General features: G+C 30.9%; 1 protein-coding gene across 1 annotated transcript in view; it reads left to right on the forward strand.

Moving 5' to 3' along the window:
* LOC111426706 (fasciclin-3-like) overlaps window positions 1–15,890 on the forward strand; it is a 78,799-nt gene that overhangs the window by 36,839 nt on the left and 26,070 nt on the right. The window lies entirely within an intron of this gene.

Raw genomic sequence — 15,890 nt, forward strand, 5'->3', positions numbered from 1 at the left:
TTAAAAAAGAAGATAAATTAACTTTAAGAGAGGGCAATATTGAGAATAAATGGAACCACTTCAAGGTGGTTATTTTAAATTGCAAGATTGCATGCGGTAGAAAAGAAATAATAACGTAAAACAGATAGCGAGGAGGTCGAATAAAATAAACAGTGTCAAATTTTTTTGTATTATGTTCTAATTCTCAAGTGTTACCATTAACAACTTGTAAAACAACAAAATTCATCCAATTTTTATATTTTCTTATTTTCCTCGATATTGACGCATCTGAGTACAAAAATGTAAGAGAGGAATATTGTTAAGAATAAAATTTGCTACAACTTTTGTTTTAAAACTTTTGTTGTAACATACTCCGATTCCCGAGTGCTACCATTAATTGTTTGTAAAACAACGAAATTCATCAAATTTTATTATTTTCATATTTTTCTCGATACCTATGGATTTGAGAGCTAAAGTGCAAGAGAGCAATATTGTTAGGAATACAATTTGCTACAATTTTTGTTCTAAAAGTTTTTTTGTAATATGCGCCGATTTCCAAATGTTACCATCATCAACTTGTTAAACAACGAAATTCATCAAATTTTATTATTTTCATATTTTTCTCGATACCTATGGATTTGAGAGCTAAAGTGCAAGAGAGCAATATTGTTAGGAATACAATTTGCTACAATTTTTGTTCTAAAAGTTTTTTTGTAATATGCGCCGATTTCCAAATGTTACCATCATCAACTTGTTAAACAACGAAATTCATCAAATTTTATTATTTTCATATTTTTCTCGATACCTATGGATTTAAGAGCTAAAGTGCAAGAGAGCAATATTGTTAGGAATACAATTTGCTACAATTTTTGTTCTAAAAATTTTTTTGTAATATGCTTCGATTCCTACGTGTTACCATCATCAACTTGTTAAACAACGAAATTTCTTCAAATTTTCACATTTTCGTATTTTTCATGATATCTATACATTTGAGAGCAAAAGTACAAGAGAGCAATATTGTTAGGAATACAATTTGCTACAACTTTTCTTCCAAAAGTTTTTTTGTAATATGCGCCGATTTCCAAATGTTACCATCATCAACTTGTTAAACAACGAAATTCTTAAAATTTTCATATTTTCGTATTTTTCATGATAGCTATACATCTGAGAGCAAAAATACAACAGAGCAATATTGTTAGGAATACAATTTGCTACAACTTTTCTTCCAAAAGTTTTTTTGTAATATGCGCCGATTTCCAAATGTTACCATCATCAACTTGTTAAACAACAAAATCCTTCAAATTTTCATATTTTCGTATTTTCCATGATATCTATACATCTGAGAGTAAAAGTACAAGAGAGCAATATTGTTAGGAATACAATTTTCTACAACTTCTGTTTTAAAAGTTTTTTTGTAACATGCTTCGTTTCCTACGTGTTACCATCATCAACTTGTTAAACAACGAAATTCTTCAAATTTTCATATTTTCGTATTTTTCATGATAGCTATACATCTGAGAGCAAAAATACAAGAGAGCAATATTGTTAGGAATACAATTTGCTACAACTTTTCTTCCAAAAGTTTTTTTGTAATATGCGCCGATTTCCAAATGTTACCATCATCAATTTGTTAAACAACAAAATCCTTCAAATTTTCATATTTTCGTATTTTCCATGATATCTATACATCTGAGAGCAAAAGTACAAGATAGCAATATTGTTAGGAATACAATTTGCTACAACTTTTGTTTTAAAAGTTTTTTTGTAACATACTTCGATTCCTACGTGTTACCATCATCAACTTGTTCAACAACGAAATTCTTCAAATTTTCATATTTTCGTATTTTTCATGATATCTATACATCTGAGAGCAAAAATACAAGAGAACAATATTGTTAGGAATACAATTTGCTACAACTTTTCTTCCAAAAGTTTTTTTGTAATATGCGCCGATTTCCAAATGTTACCATCATCAACTTGTTAAACAACGAAATTCATCAAATTTTATTATTTTCATATTTTTCTCGATACCTATGGATTTGAGAGCTAAAGTGCAAGAGAGCAATATTGTTAGGAATACAATTTGCTACAACTTTTCTTCCAAAAGTTTTTTGTAATATGCGCCGATTTCCAAATGTTACCATCATCAACTTGTTAAACAACGAAATTCATCAAATTTTATTATTTTCATATTTTTCTTGATACCTATGGATTTGAGAGCTAAAATGCAAGAGAGCAATATTGTTAGGAATACAATTTTCTACAATTTTTGTTCTAAAAGTTTTTTTGTAATATGCTTCGATTCCTACGTGTTACCATCATCAACTTGTTAAACAACGAAATTCTTCAAATTTTCCAATTTTCGTATTTTTCATGATATCTATACATTTGAGAGCAAAAGTACAAGAGAGCAATATTGTTAGGAATACAATTTGCTACAACTTTTCTTCCAAAAGTTTTTTTGTAATATGCGCCGATTTCCAAATGTTACCATCATCAACTTGTTAAACAACGAAATTCTTCAAATTTTCCAATTTTCGTATTTTTCATGATATCTATACATTTGAGAGCAAAAGTACAAGAGAGCAATATTGTTAGGAATACAATTTGCTACAACTTTTCTTCCAAAAGTTTTTTTGTAATATGCGCCGATTTGCAAATGTTACCATCATTAATTTGTTAAACAACAAAATCCTTCAAATTTTCATATTTTCGTATTTTCCATGATATCTATACATCTGAGAGCAAAAGTACAAGAGAGCAATATTGTTAGGAATACAATTTGCTACAACTTTTGTTTTAAAAGTTTTTTTGTAACATACTTCGATTCCTACGTGTTACCATCATCAACTTGTTCAACAACGAAATTCTTCAAATTTTCACATTTTCGTATTTTTCATGATATCTATACATTTGAGAGCAAAAGTACAAGAGAGCAATATTGTTAGGAATACAATTTGCTACAACTTTTCTTCCAAAAGTTTTTTGTAATATGCGCCGATTTCCAAATGTTACCATCATCAACTTGTTAAACAACAAAATCCTTCAAATTTTCATATTCATCAACTAAAATCATCAACTAAACTATCGAATCATCATTTTCTTATTTTTCTCGATATTGATGCATCTGAGAACACTAGTGCAAGAGAGTAACATTGTTAAGAATAAAAGTTGCTACAACTATTGTTCTAAAAGTTTTTTTCTTATATGCTCCAAATCCTAGGTGTTACCATTAATATCTTGTAAATTGGGTAGCGAGTTTATCTATGACCATGACATAGAGCAACTTGAGAGATAACTCGATTTGGATTCTATCCATGTATTAAATAAATATCATTAATTTTACTGTCCTTTAATTTTTGATTTTTTTTTCAAGAAAGTTAATCGAGATTTAAACTTTTTAGATACATAGTAGAAAGCCCATTTCGACATTCTAACAAAAAAAGGTACCAAAAAGTTCCCCTGATAACTTCGCCCTTAGTTTCATTGTCTTCTAACTTTTCGAAATGTCACTCTCCTTCGGGCTACAAAGTAAACTTTCTTGTCGGTTTTTTTACGAGACACTACCGTTCGGAGGACTACTACACCCCTTACCTGAAAGCCTGAAAAAAGCTGAAAAACTTGGAATGTTTTCTCTTTATATAACGGTAGGAGGAGGGTACACCTTTGGTAAAAACCTAATTTGAGGGCCTTTATCCTGTCGTTAAAAGAGCAAGGATAATAGAGACGAGCTGAAAGGATCCTCCCGTTTTAAGCCTGCTCCGAAATAAGCAATTTTTTCCCTTTGTTTTAGCCGAGTTGCTTTGAATAATAAAAAAGCGATTACTCTTTGTGTTCAATTTCGAAATTGCTTTAGTTATAGCGATTATTTTATCGTTTGTTTTTATATATTTATAAATCATTTACATAACAGCGAGCTACCAAAGTTAATTAACGAACTTTCACGTTAATGGAATTTTGAAACGATATGCAATGCCAAATTGTAAACATATTTTACTTCTAAATAACTTTGAAAATGTTTGATTTGACGTCGAAATATAACAATTTATGGCCTTATTTAAAATTTATCAACGGATATTTTTAAAAATTTACCGGAAATCGTACGAAACCGGACTTTGAATTTTTAACAACCCCCGAGACGCCTTCGGGACACTTTTAGATCCCTTTCCAATTATTTGCTTCGATCTTTTTCTTCTCCGTGCCATTTTCGATTGTCCACTACTTTTGTTCTAATTCTTTTTTTTTCGGGCACTGTCCAATTACTCCTTGATTTGGATAGAATCCAGTACTGGGAATTTAATTCGCTTTTTTATCGTAGTCTCGAATCGAAATCGTTTTAACTAAATTAATTTTGGCGTCGATTTAAAAGTGTACAAGTTCTCATATAAATCAAAGGAAAAATGTTCGGGTTTCTTAGTCGAAGATGAAAAGAAAAAGATGCTAATTTATATCCTGGGGTTTATTAATTACTTTTCACCCCGTACAAAGCTCAAAGCTCGCCAGAGTTTCCCCTCGCATTAATCAAAGGTTTTAATAAATGTGAGAATTAATATCACCCCTTTTTAGAGTTTAAATTACAGGTTGGTACTAATCGAGTTTAGTTAAATTAATATTGTAATCATTGCGTAACATTACTTATAACAACAAGGAATTAGATTGTTTAGAATGTAGTCACTTTACATTAAAGCGCATTACATCTTGATCCTATTTCCATTATCATAATTAATATCGCAAAACAACGTTTTACTTGAATTGGGGTAATGTTGAATCGAAGGGGTAAAACCGGCAATATAAAAGATGAAACTTTTCCTTCCGCCGGTTTTGTTCGGCCGTCACGGGTAACGGATCAGAGACGTACAGTTTGGGCCTTTCATTTTTCCTCGGCGATTTATAGTTTTGAAATATGACCGCCGGGCGAGCTGGAGTCTGGCTTTTATTTCCTCTCCGTCTATTCCTCGCGTTTTTGCCAGAGACAAACCAAACGAACATGCGAGACAGACGAAACGACGATTGTCAGAGAAATTCGGCTGATTGATTTCGCCGAATCTTTCGGTGGCTTTTCATAAGAACTAAGCTATTCGTCATTTTTTCGACCGAAACGAATCGGGTTTGGTCTTGGAAGATATATTACTTTTAGTAAATTTTAAGAAAAAAGAACGTCTACTCTATCACATCGAAATTTATGAGTCTATTCCTTTTACTCTTTTTTACTTCCGTTTTTATTTTCGCCGGTTAAGAGAATAAAGCCGAGGTCGCTTGCGGCCGAGGCAGTAGCTCTATTGTGTTTTATTTTTAAAGGTTTCTTTTTTCTCAGCTTAGGATATCGAGCCGAGGTCGCTTGCGGCCGAGGCAGTAGCTGCATTACGTTTTATTTTCAAAATTTCATTTTTCTCAGTTTATGAAATGAAACCGAGGTTCCATGCTGCCACGGCAGAATATCGATTGCGTTTTATCTTTAAGAGTCTGGATTATACCACTTCGAACCGCAAGCATCCACGGTAGCCATCATATTTGACCAGCAATAAACATATGTTTGCTACTTCTGTATATATTCGTTATTTATATGATAACGTTTCGAACCATTATATTTAGCGATGAAGAGAATTAAGCCGAGGTTAAGACTAAAATTTGCTACAACTTTTGTCCTAAAAGTTTTATTGTAATATGCTCCGATTCCCGAATTATACCATTAACTGCTTGTAAAACAACGAAATTCATCAAATTTTCATATTTTTGTATTTATCTCGATATTTATGCATCTGGGAGCAAAAGTGCAAGAGAGCAATACTGTTAAGACTAAAATTTGCTACAACTTTTGTCCTAACAGTTTTGTTGTAATATGCTCCAATTCCCTAATTATACCATTAACTGCTTGTAAAACAACGAAATTCATCAAATTTTCATATTTTTGTATTTTTCTCGATATCTATGCATCTGAGAGCAAAAGCAAAAGAGAGCAATATTGTTGAGAATACAATTTGCTACAACTTTTGTTCTAAAAGTTTTTTTGTAACATGCTCCGCTTACCAAATGATACCATTAACTGCTTGTAAAGCTACGAATTCAGTAAAATTTCATATTTTTGTATTTTTCTCGATATTTATGCATCTACGAGCAAAAGTACAAGAGAGCAATACTGTTAAGACTAAAATTTGCTACAACTTTTGTCCTAACAGTTTTGTTGTAATATGCTCCGATTCCCTAATTATACCATTAACTACTTGTAAAACAACGAAATTCATCAAATTTTCATATTTTTGTATTTTTCTCGATATCTATGCATCTGAGAGCAAAAGCAAAAGAGAGCAATATTGTTGAGAATACAATTTGCTACAACTTTTGTTCTAAAAGTTTTTTTGTAACATGCTCCGCTTACCAAATGATACCATTAACTGCTTGTAAAGCTACGAATTCAGTAAAATTTCATATTTTTGTATTTTTCTCGATATTTATGCATCTACGAGCAAAAGTACAAGAGAGCAATACTGTTAAGACTAAAATTTGCTACAACTTTTGTCCTAACAGTTTTGTTGTAATATGCTCCGATTCCCTAATTATACCATTAACTGCTTGTAAAACAACGAAATTCATCAAATTTTCATATTTTTGTATTTTTCTCGATATCTATGCATCTGAGAGCAAAAGCAAAAGAGAGCAATATTGTTGAGAATAAAATTTGCTACAACTTTTGTTCTAAATGTTCTTTTGTAACATGCTCCGATTACCGAATGATACCATTAACTGCTTGTAAAGCTATGAATTCAGTAAATTTTCATATTTTTATATTTTTCTCGATATTTATGCATCTGGGAGCAAAAGTGCAAGAGAGCAATACTGTTAAGACTAAAATTTGCTACAACTTTTGTCCTAACAGTTTTGTTGTAATATGCTCCGAATCCCTAATTATACCATTAACTGCTTGTACAACAACGAAATTCATCAAATTTTCATATTTTTGTATTTATCTCGATATCTATGCATCTGAGAGCAAAAGCAAAAGAGAGCAATATTGTTGAGAATAAAATTTGCTACAACTTTTGTTCTAAAAGTTCTTTTGTAACATGCTCCGATTACCGAATGATACCATTAACTGCTTGTAAAGCTATGAATTCAGTAAATTTTCATATTTTTATATTTTTCTCGATATTTATGCATCTGGGAGCAAAAGTGCAAGAGAGCAATACTGTTAAGACTAAAATTTGCTACAACTTTTGTCCTAACAGTTTTGTTGTAATATGCTCCGAATCCCTAATTATACCATTAACTGCTTGTACAACAACGAAATTCATCAAATTTTCATATTTTTGTATTTATCTCGATATCTATGCATCTGAGAGCAAAAGCAAAAGAGAGCAATATTGTTGAGAATAAAATTTGCTACAACTTTTGTTCTAAAAGTTCTTTTATAAAATGCTCCGATTACCGAATGATACCTTTAACTGGAGATCACATTTTATCTTTAAGGGTCTCGGTAGTAGCGCCTCGGGCTCAACTTGTCACAGGCAATAAAAACATATTTGATGTTTTCATGTACGATACATATTGTATGATAAAATTTAAAAATTTTATTTTCACAAATCTGCAACATAGCTTGTTTAACCAAAGTAACTTGCAGTCGACGGTTAGATTAAGGTTTAGATCTTTAAACGTCAAGAATTATATACCTAATGATAAAAATTAGGTATATAATTAGGTTAAATAAATAATTTGTTATGGTTCGTTAACCTTTTCCATTTACAAAAGCTAAATAATAAGCTTAATAAATACGGTCTGGTGATTTCATAAAAGATGAAGAGGTCGCCAGAACTGTACGGAGACATTTTAGTTCTTTGACCGTAAAGTTGCCAACTAAAATTTAATAACGTTTTGTGTGTACCACAACAACATTTTCCGAGTGTCTTCAATTTAAAGAACTAATTTTATTAGAATTCGTTTTATATAAAATATTCCTTTTCATTTAACATTTTCACTCGAAAAATATATTAATATTAATAAAATCCATCGGATGGAATTAAATAAACTGCCGGTATGAAATGGGGAAACGTTTTCATTTCAACAAAGTTGGGGAGAAAAAATTTGAAACGGAATATACCACGAAATGAAACGGAATTCGTTTTGATAGTTTTTATATAGAAACCGCGGGACAAATTAAAATGCTTTTCACTTTGAAACGAGTCAGATAATCAAATAAAAGATGCATATAAAAATTTTTACTGCAAACGTCATAAATTAATAATTTCAATAAAATGTATTGAATTATTTTTGAAATTTAATTAATCTTTTTTCGTCCCGTTTAATTTTGTTATAAATTGCGTGATTAAAAAACAATTACATTTCCCCCATTCAGTTCATGCATAGTTAATGTTGTTTCTAGTTGGAGATTAAAGGCAATTACGAAATAGCACCTGCCCAAGAAGGTTTATTCGCTGAATGCCTAAACCTAAATAAACCCTTGTTATCGCTTAAACATTTCTAAAGTTTAAACCGTATTTCGACGTAAATGTGGACCCGACGCTGGCAGTAACGGGTTTACTTATTTCGTCAACTTAACCACAGATAAGCGCAAACGTATTTTTCTGTGTTTATAGTTGGAAAAGTTACGATCGCGGACGAGGAACTGTGTAAAGTTGGCGACCCGTCACGACAAAACTGCTTATAGGGGCAAACTAGAGAGTTAACTTAATAAGCCGGTGTTTTGCATTTAAAATTTAAAATGTTAAAATCGCAACGACCGAACGGTGTGCAAATCACGGGAACCGGATTACCATCTAAATTAAGGTTTGACGTTTGAAGTTTTCTCTTGGATCTACGATAAGATTTAATCTCGAAACCTTCAATTCAACCTCACCCTCCTTTACCGGATTATGTCTTACTTTAAAATCTAAAGTTTTAAATAAAAATTTGTTCATTTTAAATTCTTTTTATATTTTTTATGAAATGTTAATTAAGTACACTTATGTGCAATATTGAGTGTTACAATTAACAATTTGTAAAATTTATCAAATTTTCGTATTTTTATTAATATTTATGCATTTGAGAGTAAAAGGGCAAGAGAGCAATATTGTTAAGAATAAAATTTCCTACAACTTTTGTTTCAAAAGTTTTTCTGTAACATGCTCCAATTCCCGAATATTACCATAAGCTACTGTAAAACAACGAAATTCATCAAATTTTCATATTTTCGTATTTTTCTTGATATCTATGCATCTCAGAGTAATAGTGCAAGAGAGCAATATTGTTAAGAATACAATTCTCTATAACTTTTGTACTAAAAGTCCTTTCGTTACATACTCCGATTCCCGAGTGTTAGCATTAACTGCTTGCTAAACAACGAAATTCATCAAATTTTCATATTTTCGTATTTTTCTCGATATTTATGCATCCGAGAGCAAAAGTGCAAGAGAGTAACATTGCTAAGAATAAAATTTTGTACAACTTTTGTTGTAAAAGTTTTTTTGTAACATGCTCCAATTCCAAAATATTACCATTAGCTACTGTAAAACAACGAAATTCATCAAATTTTCATATTTTCGTATTTTTCTCGATATTTATGCATCCGAGAGCAAAAGTGCAAGAGAGCAACATTGCTAAGAATAAAATTTTGTACAACTTTTGTTGTAAAAGTTTTTTTGTAACATGCTCCAATTCCAAAATATTACCATTAGCTACTGTAAAACAACGAAATTCATCAAATTTTCGTATTTTAATCGATATTTATACATCTGAGAGCAAAAGTACAAGAGAGCAATATTGTTAGGAATACAATTTGCTACAACTTTTGTTTTAAAAGTTTTTTTGTAACATGCTTCTTTTCCTACGTGTTACCATCATCAACTTGTTAAACAACGAAATTCTTCAAATTTTCATATTTTCGTATTTTTCATGACATCTATACATCCGAGAGCAAAAGTGCAAGAGAGCAACATTGCTAAGAATAAAATTTTGTACAACTTTTGTTGTAAAAGTTTTTTTGTAACATGCTCCAATTCCAAAATATTACCATTAGCTACTGTAAAACAACGAAATTCATCAAATTTTCATATTTTCGTATTTTTCTCGATATTTATGCATCCGAGAGCAAAAGTGCAAGAGAGCAACATTGCTAAGAATAAAATTTTGTACAACTTTTGTTGTAAAAGTTTTTTTGTAACATGCTCCAATTCCAAAATATTACCATTAGCTACTGTAAAACAACGAAATTCATCAAATTTTCGTATTTTAATCGATATTTATGCACCCGAGAGCAAAAGTGCAAGAGAGCAACATTGCTAAGAATAACATTTTCTACAACTTTTGTTGTAAAAGTTTTTTTGTAGCATGCTCCAATTCTAGAATATTACTATTAGCTACTGTAAAACAACGAAATTCATCAAATTTTCATATTTTCGTATTTTTCTCGATATTTATGCATCCGAGAGCAAAAGTGCAAGAGAGCAACATTGCTAAGAATAAAATTTTGTACAACTTTTGTTGTAAAAGTTTTTTTGTAACATGCTCCAATTCCAAAATATTACCATTAGCTACTGTAAAACAACGAAATTCATCAAATTTTCATATTTTCGTATTTTTCTTGATATTTATGCACCCGAGAGCAAAAGTGCAACAGAGCAACATTGCTAAGAATAAAATTTTCTACAATTTTTGTTGTAAAAGTTTTTTTGTAGCATGCTCCAATTCTAGAATATTACTATTACCTACTGTAAAACAACGAAATTCATCACATTTTCATATTTTCGTATTTTTCTCGATATTTATGCACCCGAGAGCAAAAGTGCAAGAGAGCAACATTGCTAAGAATAAAATTTTCTACAACTTTTGTTGTAAAAGTTTTTTTGTAGCATGCTCCAATTCCAGAATATTACTATTAGCTACTGTAAAACAACGAAATTCACCAAATTTTCATATTTTCGTATATTTCTCGATATTTACGCACCCGAGAGCAAAAGTGCAAGAGAGCAACATTGCTAAGAATAAAATTTTCTACAACTTTTGTTTCAAAAGTTTTTCTGTAACGTGCTGCAATTCCAGAATATTACCATTAGCTGCTGTAAAACAACGAACTTCATAAAATTTTCATATTTTCTCGATATCTATGCATCTGAGAGCAATAGTGCAAGAAAGCAACATTGTTAAGAACACAATTCCGTACAATGCTCCGATTCCCAAGTATTACCATTAACTACTTCTAAAACAACGAAATTCATCAAGTAGACTAGAAATATTATTGCAATCAGTACTCGAAGAACATTTTTTGTTTCTACTTGAAATTCAAGGATATTGTTAGTAAACAAAAAGTGTAAGGGGGAGAAGCAAACGGGATAAATATTAAAGTGCATGGCAACATCTGGGAAATGGACTGCTTTATATTCCGGGCGGTTTCCCATAGCGAGTCAATTCGTAAAGCGCGAATCTCGGTCTATATTTTCAGTGCTGGGATGTTTTTCGTTTCCTCGTTGAGAGATAGAGGGAACCTCATGCCGAAGGTTTCATGAATTTCCGTCTTTCTTTGCTATTGTAATTTCTCTATTCTTTTTGTTTCACTTGCGAACATGGTGGAATCGATCAAAGCGTGTCTTACATCTGTACTCACAGTTATAAAGAAAGGAATCGAAATTTTCGGTTATTTTTAGTTTTTATTTTCAGAACTTTTGTTCTAAAAGTTTTGTTTAAAATGCTCTCATTCCCGAGTGATATCGACTGTTTATAAAAGAACAAAATTCATCAAATTTTCATATTTTCTTATTTTTCTCGATATTGACGCATCTGAGAATAAAAATGCAAGAGAGGAACATTGTTAAGAATAAAATTTGCTACAACTTTTGTTCTAAAACTTTTGTTGTAACATACTCCGATTCCCGAGTGCTACCATTAACTGTTTGTAAAACAACGAAATTCATCAAATTTTCATATTTTCCTATTTTTCTCGAGAGCTATGGATTTGAGAGCTAAAGTGCAAGAGAGAAACATTATTTAGAATACAATTTGCTACAACTTTTGTTCTAAAACTTTTGTTGTGACATACTCCGATTCCCGAGTGCTAACATTAACTGTTTGTAAAATAACGAAATTCATCAAATTTTCATATTTTCCTATTTTTCTCGAGAGCTATGGATTTGAGAGCTAAAGTGCAAGAGAGAAACATTATTTAGAATACAATTTGCTACAACTTTTGTTGTGACATACTCCGATTCCCGAGTGCTAACATTAACTGTTTGTAAAATAACGAAATTCATCAAATTTTCATATTTTCCTATTTTTCTCGATACCTATAGAGTTGAGAGCTAAAGTGTAAGAGAGCAATATTGTTAAGAATAAAATTTGCTACAACTTTTGTTCTAAAAGTTCTTTTGTAACATACTCCGATTCCCAATTGATACCATTAATTGTTTATAAAACAACGGAATTCATCAAATTTTCATATTTTGCTATTTTTCTCGATACCTATGCATTTGGGAGCTAAGGTGCAAGAGAGAAACATTGTTTAGAATACAATTTGCTACAACTTTTATTCTGAAAGTTTTTTTGTAACATGCTCCGATTCCCAAGTGTTACCATCATTAGTTTGTGAAACAAAATTTTACAAATTTTCATATTTTCGTATTTTTCTTGATATTTACGCATCTTACAGCAAAAGTGTAAGAGATCAATATTGTTAGAAATACAATTTGCTACAACTTTTGTTCTAAAATTTTTTTGTAACATACTCCGATTCCCAAGTGATACCATTAACTGCTTATAAAACAACGAAATTCTTCAAATTTTCATATTTTCGTATTTTTCTCGATATCTATGCATATTTGAGCAAAACTGCAAGAGAGCAACATTGTTAAGGATAAAATTTGCTTCAACATTGATTCTCAAAGTTTTTCGTTTCCTCGTTGAGACATAGAGGAACCTCGTGCTGAAGCTTTCATGCTTTCTTCTTTCTTTTCTTCTTTTCTTTTACTGTTAAATTCTCAACGAATGTACAGTTTATGTCCGCATCAATTTAATTAAATGAAAGCTTCAAAATAAATAGTTTTTTTCATTATTTTAGTAAATTGGATTCGCAGTTAATCTATAAAGTTATTTTCTGTAAATCCAAAATGATAAATGACTACATAAAGTTTCCGATATCATATTTCATAAGCAACTGTTTATCGCGCGTTTAACTTCTGAAACGATCTTCGAGTACGATCTCAACCAAGTTATAAAACCTAAAGCAAAATTTAGGTCCCTTATCTATCGGGTACTTTCAACTTTCGCAGTTAAAGCAATTCCGGTGCAACATCCCCATCGCATCGTGTCGCGTCCTCGGCAAATAATGAAGTTTCGAATTAACCGAACTCAATAAAACTTCATCGTTGCGCAAACGTCATAGAAGTCGGAGAGGTTTGGGAAATTCACATTGTGAGATATAAATCACAGTGCAAATATCCTCGAATAACTCAAATTGTTTAGAGCGATATGCGGAATTTGCATTTCTATCGAAAATATTTATGAAATCTGATTAAACAAATTGAAACGTGCCATTTCTCCTGAAGTTAAAATTGATGTTACTGTTTCGGTTTTATTTTTCATGATGTTTTGTGCATTCGATGCTGTTCACCGAAACGAAACAGAAGCTGTAATTAAAACTGTTGGAAAACGACGCAGTTTGCGAAAGATAATGACGAATATAACGGTTCGAACTGGCCATCTGAACCGAGAGAAAATTGGCGTAGTTACTACAAGTTTTCCCGCGCGATGCATTTTCACCGAGTCGAGGTCGGAACCGTTTCAATTTGTGCGCGGCACCTACAATTTAACGCCGAATTTACCGCGTGTTATGCCGTAGTTATTGCTGGATAACGAGAACTTGCACCAATAACCATTCCAAAACGACCATGACCCGATTCTAATCGAATAACCCAATTTTTGCTGCATTTTTTTGCATCGCGAGTTTCTGGATCTCAGCACACAGTAGAAACGTTGCAAAACGAGATAAGACCGGCGAAATATAGTGCAAGAAGGACAAAAGAGGCCCCGTTTCAGTCGAAAAAGAGATATATACAACCGCGTTAGCTAGAGGCGGTCCAAAGCACCCCCATTTGCATTGCTAATTTCAACGAATCAAACAGGTTCGTAATTTAAAACTTTCGGGTCGATAAGAGAGACAGTTTCTTTGTGAAGTAATTTACGTTTAGATAAAATTAGCGTGCGCTATAACACGCTTTGTGTTACCTAACTATTCGTTCTGACAACCAGTGCATTTCTTACTTTTGCATAGAAACGAAATCATTATTTATATTCTGTCCTGGTGTTTTTGGGTACTCTATTTGGGTACCTTGCCAACAATTGCAAGACATAAATTTTCAAACACACACAAACATTGTTTTAACTTGGTTCTATTTTCCAGTTATTTAATTTTCTTTGGAAATATCTTACGATTCAATTTAAAAGATTTCAAAAATTAGTCACTCCATCTAACGGTAATCAATTAAATTAAATCAAATTTTTGACGTTTCAAAACCATTCTTCTATTTACTACTTTTTATTAATGTAATGAATCAAAATACGATTTTAAACATTCAAACTACTTAATTTTAAATAAATTAAGCACTGCCAATTTAAAAAATGTTCGTCATATAATTTTTATCGCTCCATCTAGTGGTAACCACCCGTATTACATAGCACGTTTAACATTTAAATCAATTAAACAATTATTTCTAATATTATAGAATTTCACGAAAAACGTAGTTTAATTAAAACGAAGTATAAATCAAAGTTAAAATACTTTTATTTTAAAATCTTTAAAGAATCGTTTTAAATCAGTATTCACCCCATCTAGCGGTAAAAATATCAAATAGTACGTTTGACATTTAAATCCTGCAATTGCGTTTCTTGGGATAATTATTACATTTTTCCAAGAAGTAAGTTTATTTGAAGCAAAGCACACGTCAGAATACGTTTTTAAACAACCAAAGTGATTATTTCATATGATTATACGTTCTGTGAAGTGATTTTTTCTTCCCAATTAATCGGTAAAATATCAACATAACCTAACTTTTTCCTGTCAATTGAAAACTAAATTTAAGTTAATCTTGATGATTTGCTACATTAAAAACACAGTAAATCGATTAATTTTATTAATTTTAAAACATTTAGTCATTATTTACCATCATTAAATTTTATTTGTTTATTTTTTAAGGAAACACCTAAAATTAAAAGATGAACTTTTTTAGAGATTTTCTTCGTCTTCTTTCTCCACTGAGGCTTAAAGCCATTTGGGATCTTGTCTTGAACTGGTGATTTTTGGTTTTTAAGTTTTCTTAGTGTTTCTTTAACATCTGGTGATATTGTAATGTCGTCGTTTATTGTGATGTTATTTGGATTGTTTCCCTGTATGTTTTTGACTTTAAACACTTCTGTTAGATACTTTATCCAAGTATTTTCCTCTATTTTATTCGTTTCTACCACGTTGACATCTCTAACGGTAATCAATTAAATTAAATCAAATTTTTGACGTTTCAAAACCATTCTTCTATTTAGTAGTTTTTATTAATTTAATGAATCAAAATACGTTTTTGAACACTCAAAGTACTTAATATTAATGATTTTAAATTGAATTAAATTAATCACTTATTATTTAAAAAATTTTCGTCATATAATTTTTATCGCTCCATCTAGCGGTAACCACCCGTATTAAATATTTAACATTTAAATCAATTAAACATTTATTTCTAAAGTTATAGAATTTCACGAAAAAGGTAGTTTAATTAAAACAAAATATAAATCGAAATACGATTTAAAGTTAAAATACTTTTATTTTAAAGTGTTTAAAGAATCTTTTTAAATCAGTATTCACCCCATCTAGCGGTAAAAATATTAAATAGTACGTTTGACATTTAAATCCTGCAATTACGTTTCTTGTGATAATCATTACATTTTTC

The sequence above is a fragment of the Onthophagus taurus genome, chromosome 5 (assembly GCF_036711975.1).
Source record: "Onthophagus taurus isolate NC chromosome 5, IU_Otau_3.0, whole genome shotgun sequence".
NCBI classification, from domain to species: Eukaryota; Metazoa; Arthropoda; class Insecta; order Coleoptera; family Scarabaeidae; genus Onthophagus; species Onthophagus taurus.